The sequence below is a fragment of the Mobula birostris genome, chromosome 20 (assembly GCF_030028105.1).
Source record: "Mobula birostris isolate sMobBir1 chromosome 20, sMobBir1.hap1, whole genome shotgun sequence".
NCBI classification, from domain to species: domain Eukaryota; kingdom Metazoa; phylum Chordata; class Chondrichthyes; order Myliobatiformes; family Myliobatidae; genus Mobula; species Mobula birostris.
Window position 1 is genome coordinate 8,648,328 of NC_092389.1, and position 16,164 is coordinate 8,664,491.

General features: G+C 44.0%; 1 protein-coding gene across 8 annotated transcripts in view; it reads right to left on the reverse strand.

Moving 5' to 3' along the window:
* nlrx1 (NLR family member X1) overlaps nucleotides 1-11,489 on the reverse strand; it is a 37,141-nt gene extending 25,652 nt beyond the window's left edge. For 4 of the 8 annotated variants that reach the window (XM_072283979.1, XM_072283978.1, XM_072283977.1 and 1 more), the window contains exons 1-3: nucleotides 11,390-11,483; nucleotides 11,124-11,229; nucleotides 9,349-9,441 (exon numbers count right to left, since the gene is read on the reverse strand). The gene's annotated coding sequence lies outside the window, so the exon portion shown is untranslated. Of the gene's footprint in view, nucleotides 1-9,348; nucleotides 9,475-11,123 lie in introns of all 8 variants that reach the window. The other 4 variants (XM_072283976.1, XM_072283975.1, XM_072283980.1 and 1 more) reach the window with 4 other exon arrangements.
* Between the last annotated feature and the right edge of the window lie 4,675 nt (nucleotides 11,490-16,164).

The window sequence follows — 16,164 nt, forward strand, 5'->3', positions numbered from 1 at the left end:
ATTTAGGAATCTGATGGCAGAGGGGAAGCTATTCCTGAATTGCTGAGTGTGTGCCTTCAGGCTTCTGTGCCTCCTACCAGTGAGAAAAGGGCATGCCCTGGGTGATAGGGGTCCTTAATAATGGACGCTGCCTTTCTGAGACACCGCTCCCTGAAGATGGGACCGAAAGAACCTACAGAAAGTTGTAAAATTAGTCAGCTCCATCTTGGGAACTAGCCTCCATAGTGTCCAAGACATCTTCAAGGAGCAGTACCTCAGAAAGGCGGCGTGCATCATTAAGGACCCCCATCACCCAGGACACGCTCTTTTCTCATTATTACCATCAGGGAGGAGGTATTTTCACAACACATGCTGGTGATAATAAACACGATTCAGATCAGGCAGCATTATCCGGAGGGGGGAGTAAACAGTTGATGTTTCAGGTTGAGACCCTTCATCAGGACTGGCAAGGGGAAAAAGCCAGAATAAGGTTGGGGGAGGGGAGAGGTACAACTGGCAGGTGGTAGGTGAAACCAGATGAGGGGGCACATGGGCGAAGGGAGGGATAAAGTGAGAAGCTGGGAGGTGATTAGTGGAAAAGGCAAGGGTTGAAGAAGGAGGAACTGATAGGAGAGGAGAGTGGATTAGGTTAGGGGAGAGTGGGATAGAGAATTAGAGTGTCAAGGGAGCACAGGGTTGGACCTTGAAACCATCCAGAAGGAGAAGACCATAAGATATAGAAGCAGAATTAGGCCATTTGCCCCATCTGGTCTGCTCCACCACTTCATCATGACTAATCCAATTTTCCTCTCAGCCCCAATCTCCTGCCTTCTCCCCGTATCCTTTCATGCCCTGACTAATCAGCATAAAGATACGGCCTCCACAACTGTCTGCGGCAAAGAATTCCACAGATTTACCACTCGCTGGCTCCTCGGTGAGTGGAGTCCAGGAAACGTGAAATTAAATTAATGGCTCTGTTAACTGTGGTGGGGGACAAAGCAAGGTTCAGGAAGAAAGACATCGCAGACAGAACTATATGGAAATACTCACTGGACTAAGCACAATGGAAATGGAGACAGACATAAGGAGATTGGAATAGGATTCAGGCAGGAGATCAGCTGGGACCAAGCATAATCCAGATAGCCCTGGGAGTACATGGGCTTGTAATGGACATTTACCACTAGGCGTTTCCCTGCAATAGAGATGGAGAGATCCTGAAAAGGAGTGAATAGGTCAGAGATAGACGATGTGGAAGTGAGGACAGTGTAGAAAGAGGCAGTAAAAATAATGAAAGCTCTGAAGATCTGCAGGAAAGTTATGGATCAGAAAAGGGGCCCCGAGTAGGAGTGAAATAAAAACTGCTCCACAAAAAGGTGCAGATTAGGCCCAAGTGAGTCCCCAAAGCTGATCAGGAGAAATTGAGTGGAGTTGGAATAGTTTCTCAGTGTGAAAGTGCATTGGTGGAGGAGAGTTAATTGAGATGCTTTCAAGAAGCAGAGGACCCTCAAACCATCTTGGTGGAGGAAGGAGGCAGGGTCTTGTTCGAGCATGGTACTAGTTGGTACCATGAAATTGGGAACAATCCAAGCGGCAGAGGGCATTTGAAGTTCCATGTGTGCAAGGGGGAAGGGACTCTACCGGGGAAGAAAGAATGGAGTTCATGTAGGAAGAAATAAGTTGCCTGGGACATTCCTACTTATAGATCCTGCCCAGGAGGCAGAAATAGACTATACACCATAGGATATAGGAACAGCATTAGGCCACTTGGCCCATCAAATCTGCTCAGCCATTCGATCATGGATGTAGGCTGTGCCAGGCCGCAAGAGTACAAGGTTGAAAGATGGGGAGGGCAGATCTCCCAAGGAACTGAAACCCATTACTGCATGGAAGAGAATGATGGAATGTTCCATGGTGGGGTTATGATCCAGAGGGAGATACAAGGATGTCATGGGAGGTTTGAGAGCTAACATTTGGTCTCTGTTGTGTAGAGGTCAGCTTGGAGACCTCAAAAACACCACTTTGTAATTGAGACAATGACAATATCAGAGCTGCTTCTTTAAGAATGGAGTACTGCAAACTCAGAAGGGCATAGATTGGAGTGAGTGGGTGGCTAGGTGGTAGAAAATCAAGGCGAATAGATCCAGAGAGTCCAGAGGGTGGAGTCCCAGTGGGTTGGGTGCTTTAGACTGAAGCTCCACAATCTGAGGTGCAGGCTCCTGACCAAAAATTGGGCAGAGAGGAAGGAAGAATGCCAAGTCAGGAGTGGAAATTTATTTGGGTGGATTGGAGAAGGATGAAGCCAGGGTCTTTGCTGAGGACTGAATGTTTGGGATTAGAGAGGCAAAAATGAGATGGGATGTTGAAAACACAGCAAACTGGTGGGAGAAATTGTCCCATAGGAAAGTGTCCCATAGCTTAATCTTGTTTGAAAAGTACTTCCGTGAGACTTTATTGCATGTTTTACTGGAATACAAATGCAAATTGTTATTCAGACAACATTTAAAGGAGAGCACCAATGTGACTCAGAGCAAAAGCATTGTTGAACATTCCAATTCCTTTCACTTCCCACTTTCCCCACTGGGCCTCAGCAGAAAGCAGTAGTAGATAATTTGCCTATGCCCTTCACGTTGCACCATGGCAGGTTAGAGACTGACCTTTGACGTCAAGGTTGGTGTTGTCAAACTGCGATACTCAACTGATCTTAAAGACAAGCTGCTTTCTTCACTGTAGGCTGAACAAATGAGCGGAGGGCAAACCGTCTACTCTATGCTTTGATGATCACTGACAAGGGAATTGAAATCCCAGCCACAATCGATGATGTGCAAGAACCGCTGTTCTATTTTGGCTGCAGCCAATGACAGAATTACATGACTGGTTGTAATGCACGCTTGTGGAATCCTAAACTCACTACAGATGTCATTGCAACTACCGTAAGATCTCATGTATACGCTGCAACTCAACTATAGGATGGCAAATTCTAGACACACGAGATCTCTAAGTTCATGATTAAATTGTCATGGCAACCTAACTGGAATCAGCAAGGCAGGGGCTCATGCCACACCCAGGGGAAAAGTTGCTGATATAGACCTGGGAACTGTTAAAAGTGCATTGCATTGGCAAAGATGCCAGCTTCAATCTAATGCCCAACTTGCAAATTGTTGATTGTGTCCGGTCATCCCGATGCGGCCTCCACTACACTGGGGAGACCTGTCATGAATTCGGGGACCTTTTCACCTCCACTCCATCTGCAGAAGTGGAATTTCCTGGCGGCCAAGCATTTTAATCCTGATTCCCATTTCAACATGTCTGTCCACTGCCTCCTCTTGTGCCATGATGAGGCCACCTTCAGGGTGGAGGGGCAACACCTTATATTCTGCTTGGGTAGCCTCCAACCTGATGGCATGAATATCCATTTCTCCTTCTGGTAAAAATTCTCCCCACCCCACCCCTATTTCCCACTCTGACCTTTTACCTCTTCTCACCTGCCTATTACTTCCCCCGGGTCCTCTCCTCCTTCCCTTTTCCATGGTCTACTCTCCTCTCCTATCAGATTCCTTCTTCTCCAGCCCTTGACCTTTCCCACCCACCTGGTTTCACCTATCACCTTCCAGTTATCCTCCTTCCCTTCCCCCCACATTTTTAGTCTGGTGTCTTCCCCCTTCCTTTCCGGTCCTGAAGAAGGGTCTCAGCCCAAAACGTCGATTTTATTCATCTCCATAGATGCTGCCTGACCTGTTGAGTTCTTCCAGTATTTTTTGTGTGTTGCTTATCACTGGAAGGGCTAGTTCTCTTTTTCCAGTAGTTTAGATTGCAAGTTTAGCATCCTTCAACACGTTTCAAACACCAATGATCACCATTCACGGCGTAATAATTCTTTATTTATTTGCTGTTTGTGAGATTTTGCTGTACATGGGTAAGGGTACATTGATAGCAGTGGTGAATTTGACACTAGAAACATGCAAAAAGTGCCTGACTGACACTATGGTATAGTGCTGGAGGAATACTGCATTGTCAGAGAGGCAGACTTTCAGAAAGAGTAATGATACAGGAGCTCTACCTGCTGTATTACTCAGATATGCAAGGTCCCATGGCAAAGCATAAAAGTGAACAGAAATGTTCTGGGTTCAGTTTGATTTTCTTGCCACAGGTGGAAACCAAATTCTAATCGGTTGAGATTCGACTACAAATGATCAAATTCACATACAGGGCCTCAATAAAGTCATTAAGTTCCTCAGCTGAGCACCGCAGTAGTGTAGCGGTTAGTGCAACGCTATTACAGCTGACGGCACCGTCGTTCGGAGTTCAATTACGGCATCTTCACTAAGGAGTCTGTACGTCCTTCCCGTAGAATGCATGGGTTTTATCCCAGTGATCCGGTTTCCTCCCACAGTCCAAATATGTACCAGTTGGGAGGTTAATTGGTCACTGTGTATTGTCCCGTGATTAGGCTAGAGTTAAATTGGGGGTTTCTGGGTGATGAGCATCTCCAAATAAAAATACGAGGCAGTAGGGAAGAACTGGCTTACTCAGGCACTAATCGCTTCTCAAAGTTGAGCCCCTGATCTACGTTCCAAAAAAAACAAATTAATAATTAAAATCACTGCTACTTGTGGCATCTTGGTGTGTGCACTTGCTTCCAAAATATTTAATGTTAAGCACGTTGTCATGACTTTTGCTGGCTAGGTGGAAGTCTACAAAAAGCAGTAAAAATTCCAAATGTACTTTTCAAATACTGTAATTGCAAAACAAAGCAACCAATGCATAGGTACATAGTCTGGCTGAACGACTATATTAAATAATTTGTTAATTTCTAAAATTTTAACAGTCTAAATTGCGGTTTTCTCCCAATTTACAGCCCTTCCATCTTTAAGCTGTTTCTGTATAGAGTTGAGAAGCTGCTTATGTTTATACAGCTACCTCAAACTTTACAAAATGGATCAGCAATGATGAGTATGAATCATGCAAGCCTTTCCTTCCAAAAGGGAAAAGTGAAGGTTATTCAAGAGTAATGAATTTACTTACTTATTGAGAGACAGCATGGAATAGGCCCTTAGAGCCGTGCTGTTCAGCAACCCCCGATTTAACCCTGGTCTAACCACAGGATAATTTACAATGACCAATTAACCTACCAACCAGTATGTCTTTGGACTGTGGGAGGAAACATACACACTCCTTACAGGCAATGGCGGAAATTGAACTGATGTCACTGGTACTATAAAGCATTGTGCTAACCATCACACTACTGCGCCACCCCAATTCAGCACAACACACCAATTACCCAAGAGATTTTATTTAACCTTTTGTCTCAGTACAGCTCTTCTCCCTTGAGGGGGAGAAGGCCTTCAGGATATGATTGCATTTTCAGTGCACCTGCCACCTAGTAAATGGACATCTTGGAAATTGCACTAGGTCTCATTGGACTGGGTGGTTTGAGAGATGATCATTAGAACTGGATAAAGTCACACACAATAAGCAATTTCTTCTATTTCAGGACAGAAACACTTCAAACACAAATGAATGTGAACTTAACGATACAATCATATCAGAGTGAATCATCTGCGATTGAGGTTCTCAAGGAGACTGTGAAAGCAGAAGAGGACATGCTGACCAGACTACCTGAGTAAATAAAGATGTTAGGACAGCACCAGCAAGTTTGGGCTTGTAATTATAGCAAGACTAATGTACCCATGAAATGCTTGCTATGATTTACAGTTCTTCAGAGTTCCTGTACTAACATATAATTTTGGAATTTTTACTGTGCATTTATCTTCAGCTTAAGAGCCGTAGATAGAGTGGACAGCCAGGGAGTTTTTTCCCTGTGCTGAAATCACTAATACAAGGGGGCATAATTTTAAGGTGTGGATACCAGAGGCTGTGTGTTTTTTTTAACTAATAACGCAGAGAGTGGTAGGTGCATGGAATGCACTGCCAGGGGTGGTGGTAGAGGGAGATACATTACAGAAGGTTATGAGTCTCATAGATAGGCACATGGATGAAAGAAAAAATGCAGGACCATGTGGGAGCGAGGGGTTAGGTAGATTAAAAGGTCAGCACAACATTGTGGGCTGAAAGGCCTATACTATACTGTTCTATGATCTATGTTAACACAATCCACATACAGTACCTCTTCAAATTAATCCTGCTCAAAGTTAATTCTGGAAAGATGCACTATTTACCGAGGAAGCGTGGGAAAAGAGCTGGGCTGCTGGTCAGATTGAAGCTGAGGGGCTTCAGGGTCCCTGTGCCCACCATCCTACTAGCTAATGTGCAAGCCATAGAGAACAAGGTGGATGATCTTAAAGGGAGACTCACCTACTGCAGGGAGATGCAGAACTGCTGTGTATTCTGTTTCACCGAGACCTGGCTCTCCCCTTCCACCCCCGACTGTGCCATCCGACCGGAGGGATTTTCGATCCATCAGATGGACCGCACGGTATCTTTGGGCAAGATGAGGGGAAGTGGTGTCTGCCTACTGATCAACACTGCGTGGTGCTCAGACACAGTGACACTGACAAGCTCCTGCAGCCCAGACCTGGAACACCTGTCGGTGAAGTGTCGTCCCTACTATCTGCCGCTGGAATTCACCTTGGTCATACTGACAGCGGTCTATATTCCCTCCCAGGCGGACGTGGAGTGTGCTCTGAACATACTGTATGCCAACATCAGTGAACTTGAGACCAGGTATCCGGAGGCTTTGCTCATTACAGCCGGGGACTTTAACCAGGCCAACCTCAGAAAGGCGCTGCCAAAGTTATACCAACATGTCTCCTGCCCCAATAGAGGCCCGAATATACTTGACCACTGCTACACAGCAGTCAAGGATGCCTACCGTTCTGTCCCACGACCTCACTTCGGAAAAATCGGACTATCAGGCCATACTCCTCCTCCCGGCTTACAAACAGAAACTGAAGCGGGAGGTCACAGTGTCAAAAGCAGTGTCGCATTGAACGGAGGAAATGGATGAGGTCCTCCGTGACTGCTTTGAATCGGTGGACTGGTTTGTATTCAAGGACTCGGCAGCTAACCTCGATGAGTATGCCTCAGCTGTCACAGACTTTATTTGGAAATGCACGGAGGACTGTGTGTCTCGCAAGATGATCCGGGTATTCCCTAACCGGAAACCTTGGATGAATTATGAGGTCAAGTCCCTTTTAAAGGATAGATCTGAGGCTTTTAGGTCCGGGGATACCAGTCGCTACTCGGAATCCAGGCGTGAACTCCGGAAATAACAGGAATTCTGCAGATGCTGGAAATTCAAGCAACACACATCAAAGTTGCTGGTGAATGCAGCAGGCCAGGCAGCATCTCTAGGAAGAGGTCCTGACGAAGGGTCTCAGCCTGAAACGTCGACTGTACCTCTTCCTAGAGATGCTGCCTGGCCTGCTGTGAACTCCGGAAAGCCATTAAGGGCGCCAAGAGGGAATATCGAGCCAAGTTGGAAGCCCAGGCTAACCACAGGGATGCCAGTAGACTATGGCAGGGTCTCAATGAGATCACTGGGCACAAAGAAAAGGCTGGGAATATCAAGAACTGTGGCGCTTCTCTTCCTGATGAACTAAACGTATTCTACACAAGATTCGAACAGAAGAGGAGCGTCCCGCTCCCTCCGGATGAACCGGACCTGGTGGTATCGAGATCCATCGTCACCGAGGAGGACGTTAGAAGGGTCTTCCTGAAGATAAATCCAAGGAAGGCGACGGGCCCAGGTGGCGTCCCAGGACGGGTTCTCCGGGCCTGTGCAAGCGAGCTAGCTGGAGTGTTTGCTGACATCTTCAACTGCTCCTTGCTTCAGTCTAAGATCCCCTCATGTTTTAAGAAGGCAACGATAATCTCAGTGCCAAAGAAGAGCAAGGTGGCATGCCTGAATGACTATCGACCTGTGGCTCTGACATCAATTGCTATGAAGTGCTTCGAGAGATTGGTTATGGCACACATCAACCACAGCCTACCGGTCAACCTCGACATTTTGCAATTCGCCTACCGGAGCAACAGGTCAACGGCAGATGCCATCTCTCTGGCCCTACATTCTTCCTTAGAACACCTGGAGAATAAAGACACATACGTAAGGCTCCTTTTCATTGACTATAGCTCTGCCTTTAATACCATCATTCCAAATAAACTGATTCCTAAGCTCTGGAACCTGGGCCTTAGCACTCAGATCTGCAGTTGGATCTTCAACTTCCTCACAGACAGGACCCAGGCTGTAAAAATAGGGGACAAGCTCTCCTCTACAATCACCCTGAGCACTGGTGCCCCACAAGGCTGTGTACTCAGCCCCTGCTGTACTCACTGGACACCCATGATTGTATAGCCAAGTTTCCATCAAACTCAATATATAAGTTTGCTGATGACACAACAATTGTAGGCCGTATCTTGGGTAATGATGAGTTTGAGTACAGAGAGGAAATTAAGAACCTGGTGGCATGGTGCGAAGACAATAACCTATCCCTCAACGTCAGCAAGACGAAGGAATTGGTTGTTGACTTCAGAAGGAATAGCGGACCACACGACCCAATTTACATCGGTGGTGTGCAAGTGGAACAGGTCAAAAGCTTTAAGTTCCTCAGGGTCAATATCACAAATGACCTGACTTGGTCCAACCAAGCAGAGTCCACTGCCAAGAAGGCCCACCAGCGCCTTTACTTCCTGAGAAAACTAAAGAAATTTGGCCTGTCCCCTAAAACCCTCACTAATTTTTATAGATGCACCGTAGAAAGCATTCTTCTAGGGTGCATCACAACCTGGTATGGAAGTTGTCCTGTCTAAGACCGAAAGAAGCTGCAGAAGATCGTGAGCACAGCCCAGCACATCACACAAACTAATCTTCCATCCTTGGACTCACTTTACACTGCACGCTGTCGGAGCAATGCTGCCGGGATAATCAAGGACACGACCCACCCAGCCAACACACTTTTCGTCCCTCTTCCCTCCGGGAGTAGGTTCAGGAGCTTGAAGACTCATACGGCCAGATCTGGGAACAGCTTCTTTCCAACTGTGATAAGACTGCTGAACGGATCCTGACCCGGATCTGGGCCGTACCCTCCAAATATCCGGACCTGCCTCTCGGTTTTTTTGAACTAACTTACTTTCCATTTTTCTATTTTCTATTTATGATTTATAATTTAAATTTTTAATATTTACTAATTTTTACTATTTTTAATATTTTAATATTTATTATTTGTAATCCAGGGAGCGGGAAGCGCAGAATCAAATATCGCTGTAATGATTGTACATTCTAGTATCAATTGTTTGGCGACAATAAAGTATAAAGTTCAAGGTAAATTTATCGAAGTACATATGTGCCACCAAATATTGCAAGTTTGAAGTTTCAGCACCAAATTCAACCTTATGTCTGAGATTAATACTTACATTTAATTCCCTTTGTGCGGCTTCACGTATAACTTGATTTAATAGGATGGACTCCAACTCCAGTATTAGATATATACACAGACTTGATGGTTGCTGAAAAAATGGAACATTTCTGCTCACCCAGATCTTGGGAATGTATCCAAAATAATCAAGTTGCAAATATCAGACACATAGGAAGAAAGGAGGCAAGGCATTAAAAACATTAATATATTCTTATCACTCTTGTTGAGTATCTTGCTTGTGTATAAACTTCCTAGTCTGATAGTTTCTTGAAGTTTTGCTACAAGTTTAATTCCATGGTGAAAAGATGCCAAGACTGAAATAGAAATATTCTAACAGTTATTTTAGAATAGTGCTTATTTTTGACATTAGCAAATAAACACTTTTAATAAATGAAATTAAAACATATATTTATAGAGTCGTAGAGCACAGAAACAGGGCCTTCGCCTGTCTAGTCCATGCTGAACTGTTATTCAACCTAGCCCCACCAACCCACACCTGGATTGTAGACCTCAATACCCATTACCTATATACTTATCCAAATTTTTCTTAAATGTTGCAATCAAGCTCGCATCCACCACTTCTGCTGCAGCTCGTTCCACACTCTCACCACCCTCCGAGTGAAGTTTCCCCTCATGTTCCTCTGAAATATTTCACCTTTCACCCTTAACCTATGACAAGTTCTAATCACACCCTACCTCAGTGGAAAAGCCTGCTTGCATTTACCCTATCTATACCCCTCAGAATTATAAATGCCTCTATCAAATCTCCCCTCATTCTCCTCTGCTCAGCTTTTCCCTATAACTCAGATCCTCAAGTCCTGGCAACATCCTTGTACCCTTTCGATCTTATTGATATCAGAGTTTTACATTTCTCCCTTTCCACTTTGTTGCATCAAAAATGTAGGGAACTCCTCCTCAGTTGGATCAAATGGGGGTGAGTCAATAACTGGGAACCAACTGATAGGAACTTTTGGAAATAAGGAAAGTGTGCATTCTTTAAATCAAATGCAAAACTAAAATGGCAAATAAAATGTGAGAAACTTGAAAGAAAAATTGTTCCATTACTGTTTCCTTCCATCTCGGGACATCCCGAAGTGTAATGCTGTTTGAGTGGACGTGACACGGTGATTTGTGACAGTCAATTTAAAGACAAGCTCCCTCAAGCAAGAAGATGTTTCACTTAAACATAGAAACATAGAAAATAGGTGCAGGAGTAGGCCATTCGGCCCTTCGAGCCTGCATCGCCATTTATTATGATCATGGCTGATCATCCAACTCAGAACCCCGCCCCAGCCTTCCCTCCATACCCCCTGACCCCCGTAGCCACAAGGGCCATATCTAACTCCCTCTTAAATATAGCCAATGAACTGGCCTCAACTGCTTAAAGTGGTTGCCACGGTATAGAGATACTGGCTTGGGGCAGGGGTGCAAGGCCTCGACTTAAAAGTGGCATTTGAAAAAAATCGTGAATTTTCGGTAAGTTTCTGAGGAGACTGAATCCCCAACGGATTCAGAAAGAGGCAAATTATTCACTACCCCTTGCTTGCTAATGGAGGCAATTCGTTAAATGACTTTAAAATTACTACACATCGGCGCCCAGTGAGTGGGAGATCTGTGAAAATAAAACCAATTTCCTCTCTCATTTCGCAGTCACGAAATCTGTCTCGGAAAAGATCCTACAACTCGAGTTCTACAACAGCGATTACGTGCAACGTCCCCAAATTCCAGCCTCGAACCCTTTGAACGCAAATTAAGGGAGAATGGAAAAGTTACCTTTACGTGAAGGACAACTTGAGGTCCCCGTTTATCGTCGATGCAACGGTCCCTGCTGCCTGTTTCTCAGACTTCCCGGTCAAAACACTATCTTCATTACACAGAGCTGGTGAAAAGAACATTAAAAAAATATATTAAGACTGGGCTCAGCCGCAGCTTCCGATCCCGCTGTGTTCGGACATTAGAGTTAGCAGAATTATAATGAACAACTTCCAACATTCTATAGAGTAGATCCCACTCCTGAGTTGCGTTGAATGAGGACCGACCTCATTATAGTTAATTAAAACTATTAATCGTTTTTGATTCGTGGGAAATCTGGGCCACTCAAAGTTATCTTGCTCCGCTCACTTTGAAACTTGGTGGTGTCAGCCAACTTCCTGTCAAATCGGTGCAGCTTTCAAGCTCCCCCTGCTGCAAACGTGTCGCTTTGCACTTTCTTGTAAATGTCTGAACTTCCCATCGGGCAAAATATTAAAAACCCGAAAGCACGTACCACCAAACTCCAGGGCAGCTTCTATGCCGCTGTTCTAAGAGTATTGAATGAACTCGTGTACAATAAGATGGACTCCTGGCCTCACAATTTACCTCAGTATGATCTTGCTCTTATTTCTTATTATTATTTCTAGTTATTATTTTGGAGGCCCTGTCCTGGCCCAGCATATCAGTGCAATTATGGAGAAAGCACGGCAGCACCTCAACTTCCTTAGGAGCTTGTGAATGTTCAGCATGATATCTAAAACTTTGACAAACTTCTACAGGTTTGTGGTGGAGAGTATATTAACTGGCTGCATCACAGTCTGGTATGGAAACACCAATGCCCTTGAATAGAAATTCCTACAAAAATAGTGAATATGGTCCAATCGATCACAGGTAAAGCCCTCCCCACCATTGAGCACATCTACATGGAGTGCTGTCGCAGGAAAGCAGCATCCGTCATCAGAGACTCCCACCACCCAGGTCCTGCTCTCTTCTCAATGCTGCCATCACGAAGAAGGTACAGGACTCACACCATCAGGTTCAGGAACAGTTACTACCCCTCAACCATCAGGCTCTTGAACCAGAGGGGATAACTTCAAATTCACTTGCTCCATCATTGAAATGTTCCTACAACCTATGGTCTCACCTTCAAGGACTCCATGTAGCCAATGAACAGGCAGGCATAGCTAGGACCCGCGTGAAAGCCCATGGCTGCAACACTGATTTGTAGAAACTGAGAGGAATCAAAATAGAAATTGTTTAGGGTGAGAAGGGTGTCAGTAGAGAGGAATGTGGTATCTAAATTCATTAAAGGAATGGAAGGCACTAAAGCACTTCCTAATGGGGAATGGAGGTGTGCCCATGGTGAAGATGAGGCAGTGAGGATTAGGGAATTCAGAGTTGCTAAAAGCATGTGAGATGCTATGGATGTAATTGGGAAGGGTCTGGACAAGACAGTTGGCAAGAAAGAGTCAAGTAATGAGATGCTCTGTGGGGCAAAAGCAGGCAGAAACCTGCTGTGGGATGAAAGGATTTGCTGATTTTTCGATCGTGGGTGGAGTTTGCAAGTTGCATATTTATTGATTGAGATGCCCCTCGTGTCATGATGTTGAGTGCAAAGCACATCGTAGTAGTGCAGATACCTGCTCCCCCTCCCTCCACCACATCATCTCCCCGGTTCCTCATCAGCTCCACCTGTGCTGCTCTTGGCTTTTTTGTCATTTGATGATGTTCATGTTCTGAAAATGTTATCTTTCCCATTTCTGATTATCCTATCCTCTGCACAGTGCATTTCCTCCATTTCCCATTTCCCTGCCCCACCTTTTGTATTTCTCTGAATCCTGATCATATTTTGAACTTGATGTTTAATCTTGCTGTTGAATTAGCACAGCACAGGAGGCTAAGGGAAACTTACAGAGGTTTATAAAATTATGAGGGGTTTAGACAGGGTAGATAGTCACAGCCTTTGTCCAAGGAAAAGGCAAAGGACAAAATAAAGAACATACTGTACACTCAGTGGTCACTTTATTAGGTACACCTGTACGTTAATGCAAATATCCAATCAGCCAATCACGCGACAGCAACTCAATGCATAAAAGCATGCAGACAAGGTCAGGAGATTCAATTGTTGTTCAGACCAAACATCAGAATGGGGAAGAAATGTGATCTAAGTGACTTTAACTGTGTCAGATGGGGTGGTCTGAGTATCCCAGAAAATGCTGATCTTCTGGGATTTTTAGACACAAAAGTCTCTAGAGTTTATAGAAAATGGTGCAATAGTTTGGATGCTGGTTGCCTCTGTCAGCTGTATGAGGAATAAAGTACTTTTGTTGATAGTTTATATTATCAATTGTTTGAGACCATAAGATATACAGTAGGGGCAGAATTTAGCCAATTGAGTCTGCTCCATATTTTAATCATTGTGGGGTTTTTTTCAACCATATTCTCCCACTTTCTCCCATAACCCTTCATCCATACAACCATAAGACCATAAGGCACGGGAACAGAATTAGGCTATTCAGCCCATCAATTCTGCTCCACCATTCCATCATGGCTAATTTATTATCTCTCTCAACCCCATTCTCCTGTCTTCTCCCAGTAACCTTTGACACCCTTACTAATCAAGAACCTATAAATCTCCACTTTAAATATACCCAAATGACTTGGCCTCCACAGCTGTCTGTGGCAATGAATTCCACAAATTCACCACCCTCTGGCTTAAGAAATTTCTCCTCATCACTGTTCTAAATGAACGTCATTCTTTTCTGAGGCTGTGCCCTCTGGTCCTATGCTCTCCCACATCCTCTGCACATATACTCTATCTAGACCAGGGGTTCCCAATCTGAGGTCCGTGGACCTCTTGTTTAATGGTATTGGTTAAAGAGGTTGGGAAACCCCTGATCTAGACCTTTCAATATTTGGTATGTTTCAATGAGATCCCCCTCACTCCTTTGAACTCCAGTGAGAACACGGTGCAATGCCATCAAATCCTCACACATTCACCCTTTCATTCCCAGGATCATTTTTGTAATCTTCCTCTGGACTCTCTTCAATGCGTTCCTCAGATATGGGGCTTGAAACTGCTCCCAATACTCCAAATGCATTCTGACCAATAATTTATAAAGCTTCAGCATTACGTCCTTGCTTTTATATTTTTATCCATTTGAAATGCATGCCAATATTGTATTTGCTTTCCTTACTATTGACTCAACCTGCAAGTTAATCATTAGGGAATCCTTCATGAGGACTGCCAGGTCCCTTTACAGCTCTGATTCTGTATTTGTTTCCTGTTCAGAAAATAGTCTATGTCTTTCTGCAGTCTCACCGCTTCCTCAACACTACCTTCCCCTCCACCAACCTTTGCGTCATCTCCAAACTTGGCCACAAAGCCAACAATATCATCATCCAGATCATTAATGTGAAAAGAGGTAGACCCAACACTGACTCCTGTGGAACCCCTTAACCAATCAAGAACCTGTCACACCAGGGTGCTGGTAATGGACCCAAATGCCAGACACAGACACTGAAGCACAAGGAACAGGATTTGACTAGGAGGACCGCCCCTGTCTGCAAATGGAGTAGCAGTAATTTTGTGCTGCTCTTAGTTTTCTTTCTCTCCCCCTAGTTTAAACTTTGAATTTAAAATTTTTATTTGCTGATTCTTCAGGGGGAACAGTATGTCTATATCTACGAGAAGTGGGAAGAATTTACCTGAACTTAGTGATAAAGGTAATGGGAAAGGAAAGGTGCAAAAGGAAAGATCTGATGAAATGCCATCGTGGGTTGAAGATATCGTTTGGACACTGACTTCAATTAAGGATCAGAATGGATCAATTAAGACCAACTGGAAATGAATAGTAATAAAATGAAGTCATTTCTGGGAAAACTTGAAGACTTGGAAACTCAAGTTATTACACATGAAGAGGAATTGAAGATAACTAAGCAAAAGTTGTCTGAAGCTACAACTTATTTGGAAAGATATCAAAATAAGATTATAAACCTGGAAACTAGGTCTCGCTGAAAGAATATACGAATTGTTGGGCTGCAAGAAGGAGCTGAAGATGGAGATTTAACTGCTTACTTTGGTAAGCTTTTCCACACTTTATTTCCTACCATTCTATCAAAGCCGCCTGCTATAGAAAGGGCACACAGGGCGTTTATTTTGAAATTTAAGGATTCTAGTAAACCAAGATCTGTTCTGGTTTGCTTTCATCACTTTAAAATTAAAGATCAAATAATGCAACAGGCAAGAAAACAGAAAGTTTTTAGATTTATGGAATCTGAGCTCTGCTTTTACGAAGATTATCCAAGAGAGATAATGGAACAAAGATCAAAATTTGCCCTGGTAATGAAACAGGCATATGATAAAAAACTCTTTCCCTCTCTAAGGTATCCGACAAGAATTAAAGTTTTTCCTGCTAATTCTCCTCCTCGTATTTTTTTTGATCCAAAAGCTGCACTGGACTTTGTTCAGGCTATACCCGCCGCTGTTACTGATGCTGCTACTGAATGAATTATCTGAAAGGCTGTTTGGCTACCTGTATATTATTCGCATTTTGGAGGGAAGTTTATGAAGGTCATTTGTATATTTCATTGAGAGACTAATTAAAGAAGACAAGGAGAGTTGTTCATTATTGCATACTGTTGGTTTTCCATAGAAACCATAGAAAAACTACAGCACATAAACAGGCCTTTTGGCCCTTCTTGGCTGTGCCAAACCATTTTCTGCCTAGTCCCACTGACCTGCACACAGACCATATCCCTCCACACACCTCCCATCCATGTATCTGTCCAATTTATTCTAAATTGTTAAAAAAGAACTCGCATTTACCACCTCGTCTGGCAGCTCATTCCATACTCCCACCACTCTCTGTGTGAAGAAGCCCCCCTTAATGTTCCCTTTAAACCTTTCCCCCCTCATCCTTGTCCTCTGGTTTTTTTCTCCCCTTGCCTCAGTGGAAAAAGCCTGCTTGCATTCATTCTATCTATACCCATCATAATTTTATATACCTCTATCAAATCTCCCCTCATTCTTCTACGCTCCAGGGAATAAAGTCCTAACCTA